This window comes from Pectinophora gossypiella, chromosome 7, assembly GCF_024362695.1.
Source record: "Pectinophora gossypiella chromosome 7, ilPecGoss1.1, whole genome shotgun sequence".
Taxonomy (NCBI): Eukaryota; Metazoa; Arthropoda; class Insecta; order Lepidoptera; family Gelechiidae; genus Pectinophora; species Pectinophora gossypiella.
In genome coordinates, this window is record NC_065410.1 from 3,565,937 (window position 1) to 3,587,536 (window position 21,600).

At 37.5% G+C, this 21,600-nt stretch overlaps 2 protein-coding genes and 1 non-coding gene across 3 annotated transcripts in view; 2 read left to right on the forward strand and 1 right to left on the reverse strand.

Annotated features, from left to right (window-relative positions):
• The window catches only part of LOC126368179 (polypeptide N-acetylgalactosaminyltransferase 2-like), a 302,716-nt gene that overhangs the window by 146,955 nt on the left and 134,161 nt on the right, over positions 1 to 21,600 (forward strand). The window lies entirely within an intron of this gene.
• LOC126368190 (equilibrative nucleoside transporter 3) overlaps positions 1 to 21,600 on the reverse strand; it is a 418,002-nt gene that overhangs the window by 97,465 nt on the left and 298,937 nt on the right. The gene's annotated exons all lie outside the window — the stretch shown is intronic.
• Positions 8,369 to 8,452, forward strand: Trnal-cag (transfer RNA leucine (anticodon CAG)). Its single transcript has one exon. It is a non-coding gene; the product is annotated as a tRNA-Leu (tRNA).

Here is a 21,600-nt window from a genome sequence, read left to right on the forward strand (position 1 = left end):
GTAGGTACCTATCTATACAGGCTGTTAGTAACATCGTAACGAATACTAAGGGTGATGATTCAGGCCATGATTCTGAGTTAATATCAAGTAGAATTTTCCGTTAAAATATTGTATTTTTTTTTTTCAGTTAGTTTTGCGACGGAGAATTCCACTTGATATCAACTCAGAATCATGGTCTGAATCAGTCCTCAAAGTTTTCGTTACGATGTCACTAACACTCGGTATATAATGACTACTGAAAAGTGAAACATTTGTTAAATATTCCCAGTTCTCGCACGCAAAACAAGAGTTACCTACCTAATTAGTTACAGGTATAGTAGAGGAAAATTTGTAATAAATAACCCATTCAAAATAACATAACTAACTATATCCCACTTGGGGTAGTCAGAAGTACATCTAACGCAAAATGAACTATACCTACGCCTCACCGAGCTTTCTGTTAGATCAACGTGATAAGCGATGAGCCGTATCGCCGTTTATAATGGTCGAGTTTACTGTGTTAGTGAAACGTAACTCGCCCCCCGTTTGAGAAGCAAGCCGGTGAACCACAGGACCTCAGTGACATTTTTCAAGATTCTATTATATTTAGTTCTTAGCACATGGTACCTTGAGGAGCTTCGTGGCGCACCGGTAAACGTGCTCGGTCTGCGATAGTTGAAGTTAAGCACCTTTCACAAAGGCCGGTCATAGGATGGGTGACCACAAAATAAAAGTTTTCATCTCAAGCTCCTCCGTGCTTCGGAAGGCACGTTAAGCCGTTGGTCCCGGCTGCATTAGCAGTCGTTAATAACCATCAATCCGCACTGGGCCCGCGTGATGGTTTAAGGCCTGATCTCCCTATCCCACCATAGGGAAGGCCCGTGCCCCAGCAGTGGGGACGTTAATGGGCTGATGATGATGATGATGATAATATATGGTACCTACTATTTTTCGAATGGTTTGAAAAAACGAACGAAACTGCGGAAGACTGAAAGTCAAAAACAAACCACCTAACATTAGTATCACTTCCTGCCATCTAGCGGTGTTCAATGTAACCACGTTCAGAACTCAGAAAACTACACACAGAGCTACGAATGGTTTAAAATACGAAGCAAATAGTTCCACAGTCATCCGAAAGATGGCAATGTAAACAAGTTTTCTAGAAATTGTAATAGATGGCGCTGTGAGTACACATCACGCAGCTTTTAAAAGTTTTATTATTACGAATAAGACGTATTTTCTACAGGTGAGTTTGAAACAGACAGAACAGACAAAGAATATAAAAACGTTAATTATTTTACTATAAATAGTAAATTTGTCATTCTTATAAGCTTTGTTTGTAGTAATTCGCGCATTTTCACCCGAAACAGATGGCACGACAGCACAATTGCACTCGTAAAACCGCGTGCATTTCCCCAAACGTCCCCTAAGTGCATACAGGTACAGTCACCAGTATAATAATCATTATAATTATTGTAACTTTTGCTTTTGTGACTTTTGCCTGATACTCCATACACATTATATTATACCTCTTTCCTACAGATTATTTTGTTAACCCATAAAATGCTAAATGTTAATGCGGTACGTATAGGTAGGTTTTTAATATTATTATTACCACTTTTATAAAAAAAAAATAAGCTGATCATTTGACGCGGTAGCAGTAGGATTTGTTGTAACTATGCTTACTAAAAACCTATTTCTATTTTAGAGTAACTTTGTACGTTATTAATAATATTAGGTACAGTGGTTTATAACGTGGACTGCGAACTGGAATATTCGCAATTTCGTCTATTTCTTAATTTTATTGGATAAAAAAATATCGAAATAATGATAATTATACAAATTGTAGCTTACTATACCCAGGTACGTAGGTACTTCACCCCTGCAACATAAAACTGCGTTGCGAGCGTCCTCGGGCAATTAGACGATTCTCCACCCCTGCACTAGAATGTCCTGTAGCTTGCAGTTTTTCTGTGGTCTCACCAAACCAGTGACGCAATGCCTAATTCGACTAGATAATGCTAGAATAAACGGGGATATTTTATCACTTAAAGTTTTATATAAAGACAACTATATTTAAGTAGAGCTAAAAATCACCAGAAGATAACTCGTAGTCACTTTTTTATTTATTTATTTACTATTAAGACGATTAACAATTGAATAGTGCAGTAAATGATTTTACTAGTGTCTATAATCTTCACCTATATGATATTTTATTTAAGTTCTAAGATGATGATTATTCTAATAATTATGACAAACAGAGTAGCGGACTGCAAGACCATTGCTTATATAAATACTAAATAGTAAGTAAGTATATTATGTTGAAGTGTGTGGACTTAATTAACCTAAACGATACAAAGTGCCTAAATTATACTAAATGGTACAAAGTGTCTAAATACTAAAGCGGTTACCTTTCCTCATGAAATTATGTTGTTTTTGCTTAATAAGGTTAGAATTTCTACCTCACAACCCACACGATGAAGAAGATGAAATCATAAAGCGTCTGCATAAAATTAATTCACGAATAGCCGTGGTCGCCAAGTTGATAGAACGCTTATCTCTCACTTTGAGCTCGCAGGTTCGAATCCAGCACAGGCCTAAACCAATGATTGTCGAATTTGTTTTCGAATTCATGTTTGGATCATAAATGATTACTTATCACGTGCTCACCGAAACCCACATTCCTGAAAAATGCATTTTTGTAGATATAGTGACCTAACCTGCTTTGGACTTCTTCTTCGCGGGTTGGAAGGTCAGACAGGCAGTCGCTTCTGTAAAAAACCGGACCTATAAAATTCTCAGGTTAAGTAAGCGGACCCGTGAAAAACGAGATAAATGATAAAATGAATTCAATGATATAATTCAATGATAGGGAGATGATGATAAAATGAATTCATACTAAACATTTTGCAATGGCATTCGTTAGTTATGCTTAGTGTGAACCTATTAAACAGCATTGTCATCAATACTACCCTAAGATTAACATCGTTCTCACTATTTTCAACAATCACAACATTCCCTTTGAACTTCAATCGTACAGCCATAAACACAGTCATATCAGCACATAATATCTATCTGTCGAATCCACAGACGCCTTCCCATTGAAACAGGCGTCCTTTATCCCAGCACGTGCAAACTATCATTGTTGGTGCATATCAGCATGGAAACCATGTGGATTCACATCAAAGGTGGCTCACCGGATGCTTTCGCTTCTGTTATTGCTTTATTGATTTTGACGTGGTCGTTTTAGGGCAATTCGCAAATGCTCTGTGCATGAATCTTGCTGTTTTGAAGGGCTATAGGTATGTGAATCTGTAAATCGTTGCCTGATAGAGTAAACCATGGGATTGCCTTTTTGAAAGATCATTTTCTGATGTGATTTTCGTCACCAAAATCTCGATTTCTTTCAATTATTTAATTTTTATTTAATTTTATTTCAGTTTATTTAATTTTGTTTTTTGTTTTGTTTTGTTGTTTATTGTGTTTTGTTTTGTTTTGTTTATGTGACAAATTGTATTATTATAATAAAATTGTGAATTTGTAAAAGATTTACTTACTTACAGTTTTAATGATTTTTATATATGTGACAAGTAATAGTAATTAAATACATAAGTCAGTTATTTTGTTTGATATTTAATTTTAATTTTATTTTATTGTGTCAAAAGTATTGTATATGAGCCATACGTTGATTGACATAAATGTATTTTATATATTTATTTATTTTATTAATTAAAATCCACCACAAATTTTGACCTGGATTAAAAACTGGCTTGTCTATTAGGTACTGATTTTGGCTTACGTTGTTTTCACTGCCGACAATTATCATCATCATCAATTTAAGAGCCACGTTCTTGTCGGTGCAGTATTTTCCATGCTACTGTTTTAGGGAAAAATAGGGCAGTGGTTTCCCTCGACAATTATCAACCGTTGTAAATTTATATGCGATAGTTCACCAGAACTATACCAATATTATCACATTAACAGAAAAACTGAAAAATGCGTTTAAAAGTTACCTACCATGGGTAACAAGTGCCCTTCGAAGCTCGGATCAACTTTGTCGACGAGGAACTATGACGCGCCAGTCGCATTGTGTCATGTCTCATACAATCGCATACTGGCCAACGGTATCGTTTGATAGTACCGAGATAGCTGCTGGAATGCCAGTATCGGAGCCAAGAATCATCGTAATGGTCTGCACACTAATGATGAGCTGAATATCTTGAGGATGTAAACTGTACAGTGTATTGCATAACGCTATCGGCCTTCGTGGTCGAGTGGTTGATCGTTGGACTCACGATTCGGAATTCGAGGTTCGAATCCTGTGGATATATCACTTTGTAGGTCCTGGTTTGATTAGGACATTGCAGGCTGATCACCCGATTGTCCGAAAGTAAGATGATTCAGAAGGTACGTCAAACCGTTGACGTAGTAGTTACATAAGTCATGTCAGGGGCCTTTGGCGGCTCAATAATAACCCTGACAGCAGGGTTAATCAGGTTGGTAATCCACCTCATAACCCACACGATAGAAGAAGCATTGCATAAGAACGACCATCTACAGAATGATATAAGCAGTAAATTCTAGAAACAACAAAGAGTGGCGCGAATGAGATAAAAACTAATGTCTTCTTTAATCAATTCTAGAAAAATGATATAAAGTGAAAATACCGTGGGTACCGTGTTAATCTCTTAACGCAGGAAGCGTCTTTCTAACGCGATGGACTAAGTATATGTGACAACTGGTAACCTACTTCAAAACAGTTCATCGTTATATAGATCGTATCATATGCCACTGGTACTATTGATAGCCTAAGTATTTAGCCTGATACGGCTATAGAAGCGTTATAGAGCATTACACTCAGTCACAATGCCCACACTAATGGTGGCCGATGTTGCGATTGAATGCCTTCTTTGAATCCACTCGACGTTCAAGTTGATAATAGCCGACGCCGGTACTTTTCTGTGAGTCAAAATGTAACTGGTAGTGCCTTGCGTATATTTTAATAGGAATTAGCTTGAATGTGTACTGTTGTGTTCAGTGAGTACTTAAATAGTCTACTTTCATACATACATACATACATCTACTCATGTCTATTTCCCACCGGGGTAAGCAGAGACTATAGAATTCCATTTGCTTCGATCCTGACACACTTCTCTTGCTTCCTCCACATTCATCAATCGCTTCATACATGCACGCCTTTTCAGAGTAGATCGTATTAAACCTTTTCTAAGGACATCTCCAATTTGGTCATCGTAAGTCCTTCTCGGTCTTCCTCTGCCAGCCCTACCATCAACTTTCGCTTTATATACCGCTTTTGCAGTCTACTTTCAAGGAGTCTAAAAAAGTCACATTGTAGCAATTCCTCAAAAAAGCCATATTGTTCTTTTGTTGACTTTGCGCACTTATTTTTATACGCGCGAATGTAAAATTGCAATGACCTAACTTGGAAGGTTTGACAGGTTCGGATTTTTACAGAAGCAACTACCTGTCTGACCTTCCAACCCAAACCCACCTACCTAGGTGTAAATATTCTTTAAGGTCTGTTTTTGATAAAGTTTTTATCAAAAATCCATACAACTTACATTCTTTATCTAAACTAAAACTGCGCCGCATGTAAAGTTCATTAGAATAAAAATTCGCATTCTGCTTCGGAACGAAGATACAAAATGCAATTACAAATGAATAAATACATTTTTAAACGTAAGAGTATATATTTCAACCACTCGAGCATGATCATAACTAACGTTTGCTATAACATGAATCAAGTTATTTCTGTATCTGCACCTTGCTTGTTATTATCTGCACCTTGCTAGTCGGTGGCAGTAGTTTGTAAGCTTTTTATAATATTATATAACATTGGTGCTAATTCCTGCAGACGCCATCTAATTTTATTTTAAGTTATACTTGTCATTTTCTTATCCGCTGAAAAAGAAAGAGACGGGTAATCGACAGGCATAAAATTTATGGAATACACGTCAATTTTAAGCAGAAATTTAAAACAACCGTCTAAACATTTAAAATCGGCCAATAACCCGACAGAATTAAGTTGATAGCACACGTCAAACGGTTTGCATACCGGCGAGATATCTTTTTGATTCGCCCGGGTTATTTATTAATTTACTCATTCTTCCTAAAATTTACAACTGTCAATCATCCGTCTCTTTCCTTTTCGGCGAATAAGGAGACGACAGGTAACTTAAAGTAAAATTAGGAGGTGTCTGCAGGAATCGGGGCCATTATTCTTCTACGCTACGTTCTTCTTGTCCTTAGAAAAGGTTCAATACGATCTACTCTGAACCGGCGTGCGTGTATGAAGCGATTGATGAATGTGGAGGAAGCAAGAGAAGTGTGTCAGGATCGAAGCAAATGGAATTCTATAGTCTCTGCTTACCCCAGTGGGAAATAGGCGTGAGTTTATGTATGTATGTATGTATTCTCCTACGCTACAAAACAGATCGATTTACATTATTTAACTAAATAAGTACTTCTATTGAAGTACTGAAACGTATGTTTTCTAAGTCTTCCTTATGAGTTATGCTTATGACCGCGTCAATTTATTCACTATATCCGGTTCCGCACCATATTTCAACAACAAGACGACGTTGTGCCATTCATCTTTCAACTTAAATTAGCTGAATTTCTGTGAAAATACGTCTTTGAGTCTATCGATGTGTTGTCAATGTGACTATAACAAATGAACATCGCGTTTATGTGTCATTTCTGGGCATAGGAATTTCCTGAATCACCCACAAAATGTATGAAGCGCCTTCCATCATACAGCTCCAGGAAGACGATTCCGTATGGGTACGGTCACGAGTACTAATATGTATACACTTTGAAACCATGTCACATTAACTTTTTTGCAAATTCAACCGTAAGACTCATTAAATGTCAAATACGATAGTGCGACTGGGTTCTAAAGTGGGTACATGATATTGCTCATGACTGTACATAAGGATTTGGGTTTGGTTTTGCTTTATGTCAATACAAAACTATGTTTTTTTTCTTATACTTTAAAGTCGTCTTCGAAAACAATGGATCTGTGCACTTTAACACCTGACCTTCATTGTATTGTTGTCAGCAAAAGCTTGGCTTACAACCGCATGAACACAGTAATTTTGGACCGGGTGAGAGCTCTCAGCGCTCTCCATTAGTCCGGCCAAGAATTTAATGCCATTCGCAGAAAATCTACAATAGATCACGAAAGAAAAAGCAGTAATTTTACCCACAGTTTACCTTAGAACCGTGCTTTGAACCGTACTTGTTCTACCGTACTTGTACTATTCATCATCATCATCAATTTAAGAGCCACGCTCTTGTCGGTGTAGCATTTTCCATTCCAGTCTATTAAAGGCCAATACTAACTATATTTGTTATACTATTATACGGCTATAAATAACGTACCGGAACGTTACCTACTAATTACTGTACTTATTAAAATCATACATACATAACACGCATAAACAGCCTATACGAGTACACGTCCCATTGCTGGGCACAGGCCTCCCCTCAATCAACCGGAGGGGGTATGGAGCATACTCCACCACGCTGCTCCACTGCGGAGGTGTTTGGGCTAGTAGCCCGAGAACAACGGCCTTGCGAACACGGAGGTCCGGGTTCGATTCCCGATGGGGACATTGTGGAAATCACTTTGTGAGACTGTCCTTTGGTAAGGACATTGCAGACTTGAATCACCTGATTGTCCTTATTCAAATCAATAATTTAAAAAAATCCTGATTAAACCGGCCACCATAAACGTAACATCAATTATATACCAGTAACGTTTCGCACGTGCGTACCAGCGTACCTATACCGGGACGGTACTCACGGTGCCACATGGCGGGATCAAAGCAGGACCGGACGCGACGGGTTAACTCGTGTTATTATTGTATACTTCTGTTGTGCTGTGTTCCTGAATTATTTATGTTTTATTGTGCTTTTTGGAAATGCGTGTATGACTGTTGTTCTTTTTAAAAGAGATAATGAAGAATGTTTACTATAGATAGGTAGGTACCTACTTACCTTGTAAAAAAATTGATAGGCATTAAGTAAAATGTAATTTATTGTCCTATTAATTTGACTTTGATGGACTCTTATTAAATTATGTTAAGGAGATTTTCTAGTGTCGGTGACCTTTTAATGAGTAATAAAGTTAAATTCTCATAAGTAGGTAGGTAGGTATTCCGTATCAATCCGCTGATAAGCCATAAGACAATTTATCAGTAGGTAACTAAGCGGTACAACAAGTCCCTATTTTACTTTCATAAAAATAGATTATTCTCGTTCGCTTGAATGAATGAATGCCGTCCACTTTCAAACAATTTGACCTATTTCAACTTTTATTATTCTATGATAGAAACCATTGCGTAATTTCGACAGAGTTTATCAAGTCAGGATGGCCGAGCGGTCTAAGGCGCTGCGTTCAGGTCGCAGTCCACTTCTGTGGGCGTGGGTTCGAATCCCACTTCTGACAAGATCACTTTTGCTCTTTTTGAGTTTTATTTTTGTTTAAATAATTATTTTTTTGTCTTATAGAAATGTACTACGTGAAAATGCGTTTAAAAAATTGTCATCCATTGATGACAAAGAAATAGAAATCGTCATTATTACATAACATAGGAACTAAGAACTAACTTCTTTATCTGAAGCAAATGTACCATAATCCATTGATCTATAAAAAATATAATATCACTGTTAGATATAGCCCGTAATCTTTAACCTTTTCCGATATGAGACAGTGACACATTGTTTTAAAACTTTCTAACTAAAGCTTTACCCATTATTCCATCGCCGATACTGAATAATTAACAAAGTCAATTACCCTCTTTTACCAAGAATAAAACAAATTACTTATCTTAAAAATAAGCAATTTTGAACCTTACGAACAAAATTTAAACAAGTACATAATATTATTATTATAGTTTGTAGTTATAAGTAGGTACTTATATCTTTTGAGTTAGCGTGCTCCACCTTAGACCACAGACTTAGGGGTCATCTCGTCCCAGTCTTAAACAGGGCCCAGGGGCGAGTTTGCCCTTTTCTAATTTGATAATGGGTAACTGGGCCCACTATGATTCAGTTGTTGGGACGATTACACCATTGATTATTGTTTAAGGGTTTCTTGGGCCCTACGTGTTGATGCCTCGATCAATGGGAAATAAGACACAAGTATAGGTAGGTACATTTGTTAATTAAATGAATTAATTCATGTAAATAATCGCCACTTACCCCGTCAATCGTCTTCTATCTCAATTCCACATCAAAATGTATCCTTACGTTTCTTCTAGTTGAATTGCAAAAGTATAGGTTACATAGTATAACATATGCGCACATAAAATTAAGTGCGCAATGCAAACAAACGTCAAATAACAATATTGCCTTTTCAGATGAATTGCTTCGATATCACCTTTTTAACCCCCCCTGACCTCTTAAAATGACACAGGGCAAAAAAAAATGCATTTTAAAACGCATTACGAAGGACAAAAGTGTCCTATTCTTGGCATTATAGAAGAAAGCCGCTATTAAAGTTAGCTCCAATATTGTCCGGAACAATTTCCTCATGAATGGAAGGTAACTGGTATTGTCCAGACATAATGGCACCTTCAATGGTTGATGTAAGATGAGGAGGGAGCCATGGGGTTAGAACTACTGGAAAAGATTATTTTTTTATAATAATATTATGCTTTATAAACATAAAATGATGTTATAAAATTGAGTAATTTAGCTGCGTTTCGCTCGCTTTTGCAGAATAAAAATGCTGTTGACATCTGCAGCATGACCACACAGCAAGATGCAGTACGACATTAGGCTGTGGAAGTAGGCAAAATAAACTAATCGCGCCATTTATTATTTAATACCATGAATGCTGCGTTTCATACTTTTTATGAATTCAATTTTGATTCAAAGCTCTTCCAGTGTAGCGATATCGTTGTGAACCACACTACGCTACAGAGATGGCCCTTCAACCCACTGCACCGCCTGCATTTTTGATCACAATGCCACGGCTACTTCATGCTCACTTTTTATTTTGCATGTGCTAACTTTCCTACGTACAGTCATGAGCAATGTCATGTACCCACTTTAGAACCCTGTCGCACTATCATATTTCACATTAATTGAGACTTACGGTTTAGTTTGTCAAAAAGGTTAATATGACATGGTTTCAAAGTGTATACATATTAGTACTCGTGACCGTACCCACTTTAGAACCCTGTCGCACTATCATATTTGAGATTTAATCAAACTTACGGTTTCATTTGTCAAAAAAGTTAATAAGACATGGTTTCAAAGTGTATACATATTAGTGCTCGTGACCGTACTACTACGTTGTACTTTTTTAAAATATCATAGAAGGAAAGCTACAAGGAAACAGAGGAGGGGGAAGACCAAGAAGAGCTTACTTGGAACAGATTAAAGAGAAGGTGAACGTCGTGTCTTAAAAGGAAGTGAAGGGATTGGACTTCGATAGACAAGAATCCACCACCGACAAGAGCGCAGCTCTTAAATAGAGAGAGAGACAAGAATGTGGAATGCTACACCGACAAGAGCGTGACTCTTAAATTAGTGATAAAAATACATAATTACAATACCTAGTTAAATGGTACTTAGTAATTAATAATAGAATTATAAATAATGCCGTAACGGCTGTAGCAGTATGCCCACAAAACTTCGCCTTATAGTCTTATATCGTGTGGGTTGTGAGGTGGATTACCAACCTCATCAACCCTGGTGTCAGGGTTATTATTGACCCGCTAACAGCCGTTTACCATGCACATGTAATGACTACGTACTTACATCAGTAAGTAGTAACCGGGACCAACGGCTTTACGTTCTGCGTTCCGAAGCACGGATCATCTTACTTTCGGACACTCAGGTGATCATGTAATGTCCTAACCAAACAGGGCTCACATAGGTAGTGATTTTTGTGATAAAACCCCACCGGGATTTGAAGACACTTACGTGGTATGCGCCTTATAAAGAAAATCTAGTAAGCGTCTTTTTCAAAAAATTTCGTTTGCGTTGAATAAATGATTCTGATTCAAATTCACTATTCCTTCACATTAGTAGTTGCAAGTTGTCTAAATTGTCCGCCAGGGTGGGCAGGGACCACAAAACGATCGTAAGAAAATTCATCAGTATTTTCTTTCTTTCTTTCATACTAGTATTATAGGTATACGTATAGAAGAATTGTACTCTGCCCCGTAGCAATACGAGCTTAGAGCAAATTTGATTTACTTTAATTTTTTTTCGAAATTCACATGCCTAACATGACAAATACTTTAAAGCACACAGGAAACACAAAATTACAAAGTAAAAAAGAAAAATAAAAAAAGCGGAAGATCACACAACCCCCTTTTTTGCGTCTTAGTCGGGTAAAGATAACGATGGGTTATACGGATTTTAAAAGCACATTTGGGACAAACCGCGTCAAAATATGAACGTTTATTTATAATTCCGTTTATATTGACGACACGGTAACGCCGGTAATGTAGAGTTTGGTACAGATAATAAATGACAAGCGGGTACAATTTCTTCTTCTATCGAGTGGGTTGTGAGGTGGATTACCAACCTCATCAACCCTGCTATCAGGGTTATTATTAAGCCGCCAAATGCCTCTGACATGACTCATGTAACGACTACGTACTTACATCAGTAAGTAGTAAGCGGGACCTACAGCTTAACGTGCCTTCCGAAGCACTAATCATTTTACTTTTGGACTATCAAGTGATCAGCCTGTAATGTCCTAACCAAACCATGGATCACAAAGTGTTTTTTTTTGGGATCTGTCTCAACCGAGATTCGAACCCGAGACCTCCGGATCGCGAGTACAACGCTCAATCACTAGACCACAGAGGCCGTTAGCGGGCAGCTGGAGCGGGTACAATAAAAATGTCTAAAACAACAACAAACATTCTAATGCAACAAAACAAAATCAACACAATAGAAAGGTGAGGTGAAGATACTTAGTTCTGCTCTAACGCCACTATAACATCATCTGGGGGGTTAAAATGGCCACATCGAAGCAATTAATCTAAGAAATCAATATTGCTATTTGACATTTGATTGCATTGCGCACTTACTTTTATATGCGCAAATGTCAAATTGCAATATTGCTTCCCGAGATGAATTGCTTCGATTTGTCCATTTTAACCCCCCTGGACGTTTAAGAAATTCGTCTAAATATTGCAATTTCATAGTTGCGCATACAAAAGTAAATGCGGAATGCATTTAAATGTCAAATAGCAATTTTGCTGTCTTAGATGAATTGCTGTGATGTGGCCTTTTTAACCCCCGACGCCTAGGTGGCGTGTAGGTACACCTCCGATCATAACTTGCACCACAAAACCTATCACACGTGCATGTATGTTTGTATGCGCTGTCATCGAAAATGCACCAGTTTTAATTTTTTACGCATTACTCTGTCCGTTCATAGTGAAATATTTATTTTTAACTAACCCTTCACATCTGGTCTAATGGGGTGAGACGGCTCGAGTTAATAGGCGTTTGTTTAATATTTAAAATCTCGTTAACCACCTGGTGCAAGTATTTGACGGAGGAATGAAAGGATGTGGGTTTAATTAAAGGTTTCAAAGATCAAATTACTTTTTGTATTTTAGTTATTTGTTTAAACAGTGTTTAACCCTTTCAAAGAGAGAGACCATGGGTCATTGATGGTTCATAATAGGTAGTATGACACCTTGGAAACGGAACGTCTGTAGACGTTCTGTCCTTGAAAGGGTTAAGCAGCTTTTATTCAAACTCATAAAGCCGAATTCAGAGGTTTAGATTCCGACAGTATGATGTAACGTGTTAACCGCACGGAGCTAACACAGATATTATTTTTAAAGTAATTTTCTTCTACGGACTCTGATCGGATTTAGTGCGAAAACGCCCTTAACCAGTTCGGTTTTAGCAGCACTAAATCGTCAAAGACAATCAGCCAGCTTTTGAAACAAAATCTTGCCCTTAAATACTGTCAGGTCTTAGCGACCAAATTCCATGTAATCTAACCCTTACTAGTAAGGATTCAGTTAATAACTACGTTTCCAGTTACCCAAGTAATGTGTTGGAAGTGAGACACGCGGTACTTATGGGTTCTGTGTACGTGTAGAGTTAAATGTGTAATGTTGTAATTGGAAACAATAAATAGTGACAAGTTTGGTGCAGAAAGTAACTTCACTGTTAAATTACAAGTACAATAAATTTTATATGTACATACACTCACGCCCGTGATCCGTAATGGAGTGAGCAGAGACACAAATAGAAGACAACAACCAATATTTTTTTGATACGAAGTTAGATCTACCCTCGTTAGAGCTGTGAGTTCAATGACTGATCTTATCAGCCTTGGTGTCAAAGTCGTTATTGAGCCCACAAATGCCTCTGATATGGCTGACTTACTTACTTAAGTAAATAATGGCCGGGAACTGCTTAACGTGCTTTCAAAGTTTAAAGCACTGTATCATCTTATTTTCCGGGCATTCAAGTGGTTTCAGCCTGCAAGGTCCTTGCTAACCAGAGATAGGCTCTAAAAGTGATTTTTTGTTGCGTGCTCCTATCGAAATCGAACTTAGAACTTCCGGACCGTGTGACCAATACACGGGAAGATAAGCAGCTGAATTTGTTCTACTTTTTCTTGATCTTTGATTGAATCATGATTGGATTCATCAGAATCCATCGTACTTATTATGAAAACACCTACTTATCAAAAATAAAAGTCTGAACATCTGATAAAGTAAATATAGCTGTAACTGGTCTCATATATTGTAAATGAAACCAAACAATAATATGACTGTTGCTGTCCCAAATAAAATAAAATAAATAAAAAAGAAAAATATGTACGGCGCCAAAAAATTAAAATCAAAATAGTTATTCAAAAACGAAGTCACGATAAGGAGCTGAACGCACGTGAGTTCTCCTTTGTTTTGGGAGTGAGGGGGTATCGATATTCGATACCTCTGCCACTGGCCGGGTATCACTTTCACACTGTCATTTGTTTATGTCCGTATAGCTTCAGCGGTTATGCACTCAGTAGTCGTTACGTAACATCATTAGCCTTGTATAAACAAATAGACTAGGTACGGTCACGAGTACTGATATGTATAAGTACACTTTAAAACCATGTCACATTAACTTTTCGACAATCATTAGACGTCAAAGTGAGAGACAAGCGTTCTAACAACTGGGCGACCACGGCTTTACCCACTCCTCACCAGCGGTATTAAGCTCCGTAGAATCCCTATTCTTCTTACTTTGAAACCCAACTGTTCTTCGCATCATCATGGACTGTGATCCATACATGAATTCAAACTCATAACGTCAAATTCCGTTATGATGCGAAGAACAGTTGGGTTTCAAAGTAAGACCGGCATGATACACGCTAAACGCTTTCTGTTTTGTTCTTTACCCTCATTTCTCCAGCGGAGCTCTACTTAAAAACACTTTTAAGGTTACCCACCAACAAACAAATTCTACATTTAATTATCTGGGTTTTTCTAGAGTACAAAACAGGGTCGGTTTTATTTCAATCTAGATAAAACGGATTGAGGAAAACTGACTTTTGTCTATTTTCCTGATTACTTTGCTTGGGTCCCTTCTAGGCCTAACTTGTTTTGGGCAGAAGCGGTCTACATTTGGAATTGTCTTCATTTACCCTACTCAGATGAGATTGGGGTCAAACGTTAACATGTCAAAGTTTAAAAGAACTAGCTAAGGTAACTCCTGTTCAACCCACCGAAATTTATTATTTCGATGTACCACCAGTCTCCATGGTCTAGTGGTTAAAGCGGCTTACAATTTGGAGGTCCAGGTTCGATTCCCGATGGGGACATTGTCGAGTTAAATAAATGATGTTATTGTTTTGTTTTTGTGTATGGCATTCTTTATAAAATGACAATTTCTATTCTATTTTAAATAACTTTCTGAGACTGTCCTTTGTTTAGCTGGGGCATTGCATGCTGAAACACCTGATTCCATGCTTCGGAAGGCACGTTAAGCCGCTGGTCCCGAGTTACGAGCCTGAACACCAAGAGCAGCGTGGTGAGTACGGTTTCCTAAACTTTTAAGAAAACAGAATACACACCAAATTGCAACAAATCGCCATATTGAAATCATTTATCACAAATCAAAGTTACTAAAACTTATATAAGGAAAATAAAATATTTTAAAGGCACTTTATTCTTTACTTTAGCTTCAAAGTGGCCTTTTTAACCACCCGTGATCCCCGTAGTATAGTTACTATTTAAGTAGGAACTGATTGCGTTTATTATGTTTATAATTATAATTTGACAGGTATACAAGTAGATATTATGTGCGTACTTTAAGTTACTTTTTAAAGTTTATTTTAGGTATTTAAAATAAAAAATAAGCTTTTGATAAGGATTAAATTAATTCATCATTTGTTTAACAGCAAAAATTCGCGGATCCCTGGTGGCTTTTCTTCGGTTTCCCGGAATCGCTGCTCTAGTCATTAAATTCTTCAAAGACTACTAATCTTACCTGGTAGGATAATGCACGGCCTCCTTCGGCGGAGGCATGGGAGTGGGGATCCTCCGTCCCCCCCGCGTCCCGCTCATCCCTCAATTGTCCGCAGCCAGAAACTGAAAAAAAAAGGAATCCTCAGAACAGGACACTCTAACGGATGAGCCCAGGGATTTCCGTCAGATATTATTAAAATGGTTTCTCCAGATGGTTTTAATTTAGAGTTTTTGTCGAAAAGTATAAGTTTGAAATTCAGATATTATTGCATCCACATTTTACTTACTGATTTACTCATAAAATGTTAGTAAAGACATAATTAAGGGACTTAATGGCCACGATTCCTGCAGACACCTCCTAATTTTACTTTAAGTTGTACCTAACATTTTCTTATCCGCCGAAAAGGAAAGGGACGGATGATTGACCGCTGTTAATTTTAGGAAGAATGAGTAAATGAATGAATAACCCGGGCGAATCAAAAAGGTATCTCGCTGGTATGCAAACCGTTTGACGTGTGCTGTCAACTTAATTCTGTCGAGTTATTGGCTAATGTAAAATTTTAGACGGTTGTTTTAGATTTGTGCTTAAAATTGACGTGTGTTTCATAAATTTTATGCTTGTCGATTACCCGTCCCTTTCCTTTTCGGCGGATAAGAAAATGACAGATATACTTACCTTAAAATAAAATTAGATGGTATTTACAGGAATTAGCACCAATACGTACATACATACGCCTAATTTCCACCTACGTAAGAAGCGACCATTGAATTCCATTGGCTTCGATCCTTACACACTTCTCTTGCTTCCTCCATAACCATCAATCGCTTCATACACGGACGGCGGTTCAGAGTTACTTAAAAATACACTATAAGTAAATAACATTTCTATTGAGACAGGCAGCAAAGACAAATGGATTTTTGTCTAGTTGACACACATCCACAGTCAGATTTTGGTCTTGTTAGGGATTCCACGCAGTCGACCCAAAAGTGAGACGCAAATGAAACATAAAAAATACCTAAGTAAATGAATAGTATTTATTTACATCTCTATACTCAACTAGCAGAGAGCCCTCAGCGCTCCCCATTTGTTCGGCCAAGTAGTTAACATACGGCAAATCTACAAATATGTCACGACATGTATGGGAAATATCATGGCGTCTATGAGAGGCTGCAGCAAGCAAGAAGAAGCAAGCACATCTTGAGTCGTGTGACCCTTTTTCCAACTACCTACACACAAGTTTTGTATCGTTCTTTGTTTGTATTTTTTTTTTATTTTATACCTTACTGTATTCTTCTCTTGGTTTTTCACTTGATATCTATGAAAATAGGACACACAAACTCCTGTAACACATCTCACAGCCTACTATCTTATCTGAATTCGGAATTAGGGTGCCGTAATGAAAGTGAAATGTTGTACCCAGTAAAACTGAGAGGGTCGACCAGGGTATCCTCGGGTAGCCAAGTTAGGCAGTTCAATTTCGGGGATCACGGAATGTAGGTACCAAACCGTGTAGTCGTACTATCTAGACAATCAGGTACAGTCAGTATCTAATATTTCATTATGTATCTGATAGGTACAGTCAGTGAGGTGCCGTTCTCGGGAATTTTCCCACTTCGGGAAAATTCCCGGATTTAAAAAGGTGCAAAAGTTATGTAAAAATAGCTTTATTACCCAGATTTAACGGAGATAGGACCAGAATACAAGAAAGAACAATTTCAAAAATAAGCATCTACTTCTTACTATTAGAGAGTTTTTACAACAGGAATATTCTCATATTCCCGAGAACGGCACATTTCTGGGTAGGGTCACGAGCATTAATATGTATACTTTGGTACCATGTCACATTAACTTTTTTGACAAATTGAACTGTAAGTCTCACATAATGTCAAATATGTCAGTACGACAGAATCCTAAAGTGGGTACATTGTATTGCTCATGACTGTACAGTTTAACCTAGTGTCATAGAATAAAGAATAATGCTACGTATAGAACGGTAACTTTCCGCCCCGCACCATTTGTATCGCCGAGCTACATTTAATGCACCTCACCCCCTCTGTCAGTGTGTCTTTAGTCTGAATAACCGTATGCCGCTAAGTAGAGACACGGATTGTCTGTCTCTCTTGCACTTACGAGGTAAAGTGGCTCACGAGAAGAATATTATTTTTATATGAAGTGCGTGTGTGTGTGTGTGTGTGTTTTTTTGTGTGTGTGTGTGTATTATTCCCTAAAAAAGTACCATGGGGAATGCTACACCGACAAGGGGGGTTAAAATGGCCACATCGAAGCAATTCATCTAAGAAAGCAATATTGCTATTTGACATTTGTTTGCATTGCGCACTTACTTTTATATGCTTTCTTAGATGAATTGCTTCGATGTGGCCATTTTAACCCCCAAGAGCGTGGCTCTTAAATTAGTGATGATGAAGTGTGTGAGGAGCTCGGTGGCGCAGCGGTCTGCGATCGTTGAAATTAAGCAATTTTCGCAAATGCCGGTCATGGGATGGGTGACCACAAAAAAAAAAGTTTTCATCTCGAGCTCCTCCGTGTTTCGGAAGGCACGTTAAGCCGTTGGTCCCGGCTGCATTAGCAGTCGTTAATAATCATCAATCCGTACTGGGCCCGCGTGATGGTTTTAAGGTCCGATCTCCCTATTCATCCATAGGGAAGGCCCGTGCCCCAGCAGTGGGGACGTTAATGGGCTGATGATGATGAAGTGTCCAGGGTGTGCTATTATGTAGGAAGCAGGAACTCTTTGCCTGTGACAGTACTGCCAATATCATCTATCGCGGAATATTTATTATTATTGCTGATTAAAAAAAATGAGTACAGGAAGAACAACGAAAATAGAATTAGCGGCCTTATTGTTCAGTAGCAATGTCTTTCTAACCTTAAAACAGGTTGTTATTGTTATATCGTGAAACTCAAACTCAACTATCCCTAACTTTAACCCATTTTTCACAGGGTCCGCTTACCTAAGCTGAAGATTTGACTATGTATTTACCTTATGGATAATATAGTTTTGGTTTTAATCGTACTTTTTTTGTTTTTCCGTCCATTATATCATAACATGGTACCATTAATTGATTATGAATAAATATTTCAGTCTAGCCAGAGGAGTAGCAAGTTAGTTCTCAGATACTTACTCTAAGTCCTGAAGACACAGTTGTGTCAGTTTCAAACAGACTTCAAAAGTCCGTTTTTGTAGAGAAATGGGTGTAATTTTACAATGTACTACTAATGCTTCGTTTTCATTGCGACGAGAATTAAACTGGCTTTGCAAGTAGACAAATATTGTTCTCTTTTACTGAGACAAGTACTGCTGTGCAAAGGGGTGATGGATTTTTTTTTGATTTACTATAAATGCGGTTGGCTAGGCGATCGTGAAAGTAATTAATAATAGTGGCTTTAACACTTATTCTGATTTACCCGTGCTTTTATAATTATTTTTCCAAATAATTTATTATATTAATCCAATGAAAAGTAGGATCACAAATTAATTCTAGGGGAGGTCCGGATAGTTGTGCTATTAAAACGCGTTAGATTTCACCCTACTACCTGCTCCCTGAATTTTCAGTCTAAATAGTGATTTATTTACTAACCAGTTGGCTCAACGATTATAGACGGCCATACAGTTCATCACTTATCACGTTGGTCTAACAGAAATCTCGGTGAGGTGTGGGTACTTAGTTCATCTTGCGATGGATGTACCTCTGAATAACCTGAATGGGAAATAGTCGTCAGATTATGTTATATTTCGACTTAAGCGCTGCGCTCCCCATTTTTCAAGTAGTGAATGTGATTTGCGCCCAATCTACAATAAGTCACGTCAAAAAAAAAGAATTAAGTGCAAGTGACTAAGCACCCCTAAACGCAGCTTACGGCTCGAATCCGTCAAAGGATGCTACAGACGCCATTGTGATGTCCTCAAAGCTGGCTGACGTTTGTTCTACTAACGAATAGCTGCGAAATACCCTGAGATATCTCTGTTGCTTGGAGAAAACATTTGTTTTTCAGGTTACGTATTTGAATATCTAAAATTGAAATACTTTACGTAAAAATACCTACGTTCAGAATCCCTAAAATCATTATACCTAATGGTTTATAATACCTTAGCTTATAACGCCGACTTATAAAATACCTAAGTTTAAAAAAACTAATGGACTAAATGTCTAATGTAATAAAATATCTACAGTTATAACACCAACGTTTAAAATACTCAGTGGTCAAAATACCTAAATGATGCATCACTCGTGAGCGTTTTTCTTAAATAGTAGTTCGGGCGCCGCGAGCAAAAAAGAGGGTGGACTGAGATGAGAAAAGGTCATTACAAGTTGAGAAAAATTGACAACATATTAAAAAAAATTCCTGAATACAGCCACGTGGATCTATTGCGAGCTATTGCAGAAAATCTGTAATGATTAATATGTTAGGTTTAATTTAAATAATAATTTGATTTATAAGATAAGTCAATTATCGTATAATTATCATCGGAGTTGTAATTTTTGTTGGTTATTATCGTACTTTAGTGTACTGTATTATTTCTGTACCTTTGTATTACTAAGTAGAAAATTACACTTTTATTTTTGATAACCATTATGTTGATTAAAATTTAATACTGTAATAGGTCGTGTTTCTTTTTGCTTATACCTTTTGATCTTCACATACTAACAGTATTTTGAATTTAGGTCAATAAACTTTGAGGTACATCAATTTAAGGGATTTTAAACGTAGATATTTCAAGTTTTAGCTTTATGAACTTAGGTAGCATAATCCATTTGACATTTTAAACTTGCGGTATTTTGAATTTAATTAGAAAAACCATTAGGTATAATGATTTTAGGGATTCTGAACGTAGGTATTTTTACGTAAAGTATTTCAATTTTAGATATTCAAATACGTAACCGTTTTTCAGCTTCATAGAAAAATGTACTGGGAAATCCCTAAATAGGTGTATGCGTATGCAAAGTTATGGTCATATTTACTTCCTGACTCACAAGTCGTTATAAAACAATTTGCAACTAGTATTGGTGTTGACAGATAAATTAAAATATAAACTTGGGGGTTAAAAAGGCCCCATTGAAGCAATTAATTTAAAAAGGCAATATTATAATTTGATATTTGCGCATATAAAGGTAAGTGCGCAACGCAAACAAATGTCAAATAGCAATATTGCTTTTTTAGATGAATTGCTTTAATATGGCCTTTTTAAGCTCCCCTGGTCTTGCAGAGATGATCCAATTTGTTGAATTCTACGACAAAATACCTCATCATCATCAAAAGCGTTATCCTATTTTCACTGGGTCCGCTTACCTAATCTGAAGATTTTACAGAAGCAACTGCTTGTCTGACCTTCCAACCCCAAGGGAAGAACCTCCCACTGCTGAGCACGGGCCTCCCCTCCACCACGCTGCTAAACTGTAGGTTGGTGGATGTGTTTTATTATGGCTTAACGTGCTCTCGGAAGCACGGAGTCATCTTACTTTTTCGGACAATCAGGTCCAAGCCTGCAATGTCCTTACCGAACAAAGTACAGTCTCACAAAGTGATTTCGACAATGTCCCCATCGGGAATCGGACCCGAACCTCCGGATCCTGAACGTAACTCTCTATCCACTAGACCATGTTGGCTGTTACGAAATACTACTAGAGGAATACATATGTATAATCTGAACTGGAAAGAAGCTGTTTATTTGTTCCTCTCGCAGTGGAAACCACAAGGTGTTGGGGCAGTGGGGCGAAGGTTTTTATATCGAACATTGTCGCAGATTGCGAGATAGGGGATTCGACGCCCGCGCTGGTTCGTTCCTGATGCAAAGGTTGTCCATCGCTGCAGCGCTGTCCAGCGTGGTAATGCTGCCAGTATCATGGGCACCTTTGCACCGGGAACGACTAGGAACGGGCTATTTGATTAGGTTTTTAGTTTCTATATTTGTATTTTTTATGTTTTATATTTTTTTGTAAGTTTAGAATTATTGTCTGATATCGATTTATTCATGTGTTTGACATTTTATTGATAATGAAAACTATATAAGTTTAGGCTTATAATTTAATTGTGTACCTATCCTTAAGGTGGGTACTGACTACTACTGACTGGTGTTACGAGACGTAATGTAATATGTTACACAGCGAGCGTTCGTGCTGTCAG